A 4943-nucleotide genomic window follows, 5' to 3' on the forward strand; every position below is an offset into this window, starting at 1 on the left:
TATTACCACATAAAACCACACTAATCCATATCATATAAGTGGCATTTTTCAAACTTCCAAACATTCAAGTTATTAGATAATACACCAAACAAGAAAGCATTCCTAGCTGCTACCTACACATGAATCAAAAGCATTATTCCTAGCTGCTAGCTAGACCCATGTATCAAACTTGGTAGCTCATATGCTGAAAGGAGGTAATCCATGGTACTTGCTTCTCGAGCTCTAAGATCCCACTCCAAAACTCATTTACGTTGCTTCTCGAGCTTTGGATCATTGCCGCAGGGTGGACATCCTTGGTTATGGTTCTAATGTCTTCCTTCCCAGTCCTCACTGTCATAATTGAAGACTGTTGAAAACCTGAAAAATGTTAACAAAGACATAAGCAACATAAATGACCAGGAAAAAAGACCAGAAAATTGAAGGAAAGGTTACATGACAATATATGCAGCAATAACTTATGCAGAATGAAAAGAGAGAAGTGGTGATGCATAATCATTTTGGCTGCTGTCATATATGCCATTTGAATAGCTCATTAGTATTTAAGATGCTGTCATTTAAGCGCAGAGACAATCCTTCAAAGAAAGAACAATAGTCTAGTTAAGAAAAGATAAGTGAATCTATCATGCAGTACGTTTTTACTCTCTCAATATAATGATGGCAAAAAGCAACAGTCTAGTTAAAAAAGGATAAGTGAATTTTTTTTTTTAAAAAATCAAGCCCTAATGAGAATAAATTGAAGAGTAGAGCTGAACAGCTGCAAATGATGATAAGCCAATTGAGTCAAAAAACAAACCTTTCAATCCCTTCTTCATCTCTATGCTTTCTTTGTCTCTACGCTTCCTTAGTTCGCCAACAATGTCCAAAATAAGGGATTTGATGACCTTGCTGATGAGGAACCTAACAACCAATCAAAACTAGAGTCTCCACAACATGAGCTTTACAAGCCACTAACAGCTATAAAGACAACAAAAGAAACCAAATTATAATTACATTCACTGGATGACTTTTTCAAACTCAGAAACAAAGAATTTCTTTATTAAACAAAGAAGCAATTTTGATTGCTGAGAAATCAATATGATGCTTAAACTGAAGTACAGGAATCTCAGTGTGTGAAGGTAATGTTGCTACGCACTTATAAACTGTCCAAAAAATGCCAAATGATCAAGAGCAGATAAATATTAGTGAAAAGCAGCATGAAATTTCCTAAAACTCTCAAGTTAATTTCAATATGGACCCGTAGTGTATTTCTAGAAATGCACAGACAACTTACATAGGTACTGTAATTTCCAGCCATTTACAATATATAAGCCCTTTTGGAAGTTGAACTCATAATATCAACAAATTTGCATCGGATAGTTTCAAGATGCAAATTACCTGAACATAAAACTATATTACCTTTGCTTGTGTGTGTGTGTGTAACTGCTCGCAAATTGCTTCCTTATTTATTCAGCCGCAAGTCATGAAGGGCAAGGACACAATCTTGCAACTCAGATGGTTTATAACCAGAATAGCATTGCAAGTCCCAGCTGAAGCAGGGATACTCATAAACACCAAGTTAGAAAATATATTGGAAAGATAACATGCATAGGAAAAGGGACATGGAAAATGAAGGAATTGATATACAAATTTAATCTATCATTTAGCAACCTTTCTATCAAGAAAACAACATTAGATGAATTAGAAGATACCATTGTTAGCCACTTAACATGAAAGTTAACAATGAGTTTAACAAGATCCTTTGGATCCATTGTGTTGCTCAACTACATCACAAGATACCATTGTTAGCCACTTAACACATGAAAGTTACATAAAAAACTAGAGAGAGAATAAAAGACAAAAGTTCCAAATACAAATAAGTTCAATTCGATTATGACCATTTTAATCAAATAGGCCTAGTATGAGCCTGCTTCAACAATTAAGTCCAATTAAGTATAACATAGAGAAAAGATTTGCTGTTATCTGATAAAGTTTTGGTTTATTACACAATTACTATATCTTAGTGAGTGAAAATCTAAACTAGTTGTATTATCAAACAAAACATAATAGAAATAACATAGAATATTGTGTTATTGTGAAGCACTGACTTATCCAAAAAAGTAGTAAGCATCAATAGGTTTACACTATTATAAGCATTAAAAGAACACTAATAAAGAATAAGATTGATTAAGAGTATTACAGCGCTTTACCAAATGTGTTGAAGTATGATGCTGCAAAAGCATCAACCGTCATGTCTGTAGCCAAGTCGAAACCAAAGCTAGCATTTTTGCTCACCATTAAGTTTCTTTGCAATCTGTAGATAATAAGGAGAAGTTGATTTTGAAAGTACCTGCATCACATAAAGGCTCTGTCACTATAATTGCACAGAATCCAACAAAAAAAAAATCCAAAACATGTAACTTCTAAAGAGGTGCCACATTGCAAAGTTTTGGCGGTGGCGTTCTAGTCTAAACATGAAAATCTAATCAAGGTGAATAAGACAAATGGGTAAAACTAATAATAAAGGCATGAGTTTTGTTCAATCAACGTGTTGCTGTTCTGCAAAGGGTGAAACTAGAAGCAATTGATGAATGATATAAGCTTTTAATTAAATATAAAAGCTTTTCTTTGTTCCATGTGGTGGTGGCTTGTTGTCAAAAGGTTCTGGACTCTTGGAGTACGATGCCTCAAGCAATTGAAGAAAAATATAATGCTAGGTTATAAACAAGTTCAATCAAGAAAGGAAGAAGCATAAGCCGACAAGACAAAGTTCACCAAGACTACCTCTACCAAAGTTTAGCAAGGAAAATGCTGCAGAGATTTTCTTTGGCCTTTCATTGAACAGTCAGCTTACAAATGACCCCCAACCTAGTCTAGCTAATGCAACTATCAAAGACTACAACATCTAGTTTTCAACATTGCAATTTTGTCTCAGTATTTCCCACAATTTTCAAGCACCATGTCATAAGAACCAAATACATACCAGTTTGAGCCATCATCCATATTTGAAATACTAAACGAGTCCAAAGACTTGTTAGGCAAATCCGAAAAATCCACCTCCAGCTGGGTCCCCAGAAAATTTATTGGCAGAAGAACAAAAGCCCCAATAATCCCAGTGAACCCAAACACCGTCAAACTGCACACACTCAAAATAAAAAAAATAAACCCAATTCAAAATGAAACTCAAATTCAAATATCCAATATACCCTTTTAACACTGCTAGTCCCTCCATCACCAACCTAAAGATGAAAATGTGCAATGATCGAAGACCACAGCATCCAAACTGGTGACAGACGAGAGCTGATCTTCAGAGGACTGCCATGCCCGTCTAACCCAGCTTGCCATTCTTCCCACCTAAAAATCAACCAACCGCACACTTTCGTCACATTATTCAAAATCATTCAAAGACAATAAATAACGTAACATAACAGTGAAATTTGTAATAATCGCTACCGAGAGATCTAACCTTGACAATATTCATTTGCCCACCAAACATAAGAACCACACTCATCTCAAGCATAACTCTGAAGTTGTCCCTAATGTTATTTGTTATTGGCACTGAACTCCTTGAAGCTCTCAGCGCAATCACCACCCTGAAGAAGAAAAGCATTACCCATTAAGGGGTAAAGGGCAAAAAGAAAAAAAAAAAAACCCAATTTCTGATTTTGATTTCACTATTGGGATTTGGAAACCCTATTCGCTACTGAAACGAGCTCGTACCTGGCAGATATCACACTTGGGCATCTGGGAAGCGGAAAGTGAAACCCTTCAGTGCTTGCTGGCGAGCATGTTGGCGGCGTAGCACAACACGTTCGCCTCCGCCATCTCGGACACCTTCGTCTTCAACATCTCTTCAATTGACCCTAGTTTGAAGGTAAGGAGGAGATAGAGAAAGTGGATCTGGGGCACTCTATCTCCCATGTCGCTGAAGAGGAAGATGAACAATCTAAGAGAATGGAACCTAAGAACCCTAAATCTAAGAGAAACTCGCAATTACAAACAAACCCATTTCAATTTCACAGAGGAGTTTGCCAGAAGACTAGGACGGAGGACAGAGGACAGAGGAGAGAGTAAATCAGTGATAGAGAAGAGAGGGTTTCACGTTTTGTGAGAAGAGAGAGAGGCAATAGGTGATGCAGAGAGGATGGCGGCTCAATTTGAACAACAGTTAGACCGTGCTAAAGGAGGAAAACGAAAAGTGACTAGTAGACAGGAAATGGCAGTTCGGTGTCTGATTGGGACGCACCTTACCTTTCCGGAAAGGTAAGGTGCGTCCCAATCAGACACCGAACTGCCATTTCCTGTCTACTAGTCACTTTTCGTTTTCCTCCTTTAGCACGGTCTAACTGTTGTTCAAATTGAGCCGCCATCCTCTCTGCATCAGTCTCCTCCACCTCCGAATACACTAAATTGAGCCGCTGGATTGTTTTCGTTTTTATCCATGGGCCTTAGGGTTTCGTTGTTAGTCGCCCTAGGATACTTTTCTCTTATTTATGCAGCCGCAAGCGGCTGCAGAACGCATCTTTCAACTTTTAATCAATATAATAGAGATTTTCTCTTTTATCTCTGGTGGACTCCAGAATCTTTTGCTTAGGTTTATTGCTGGTAAACCTAGTTATCAATCCGACTGCGTCAGGTGGTATCAGAGCAGGTCTTCCCTGTCTCTCCTATTTACCTTGGTAGCAATGGGTGAAGTTACAAAATCAGATATCGAAGCTCTCACAGCAGCGTTTACCGCTGCCATCAACACCATGAACAATCGGATGGACCAACAGATTGGAGAAATTCGTGGGTTGTTGGGAGAGAGAAACAACCACAACAACAACGGTCAGAATAGAGGCAGGGAAGGAGGCCAGCGAGTTAGGGCTCCACGTGGTGAAGTTGTTGACAATACATCAGAATAGAGCCTGAAGAAGAAATTTTACAACAAGAGCAACATGGACAAGCTGACCAGGATTACAAAGTCA

General features: G+C 38.0%; 1 long non-coding RNA gene across 6 annotated transcripts; it reads right to left on the minus strand.

Moving 5' to 3' along the window:
* On the minus strand, positions 1–4100 carry LOC133719699 (uncharacterized). 6 transcript variants are annotated; one of them, XR_009851396.1, is made up of 7 exons: positions 3697–4100; positions 3443–3569; positions 3216–3330; positions 2960–3112; positions 2187–2326; positions 794–1526; positions 1–357 (listed from the first exon to the last, which is right to left on the minus strand). It is a non-coding gene; the product is annotated as an uncharacterized LOC133719699 (long non-coding RNA). The 6 variants fall into 6 exon arrangements; XR_009851394.1 differs by having other exon boundaries at positions 794–1760; positions 3697–4098; XR_009851395.1 differs by having other exon boundaries at positions 794–914; positions 1396–2326; positions 3697–4095.
* Positions 4101–4943: the final 843 nt, after the last annotated feature.

Source organism: Rosa rugosa, chromosome 7 (genome assembly GCF_958449725.1).
Source record: "Rosa rugosa chromosome 7, drRosRugo1.1, whole genome shotgun sequence".
Lineage (NCBI taxonomy): Eukaryota > Viridiplantae > Streptophyta > Magnoliopsida > Rosales > Rosaceae > Rosa > Rosa rugosa.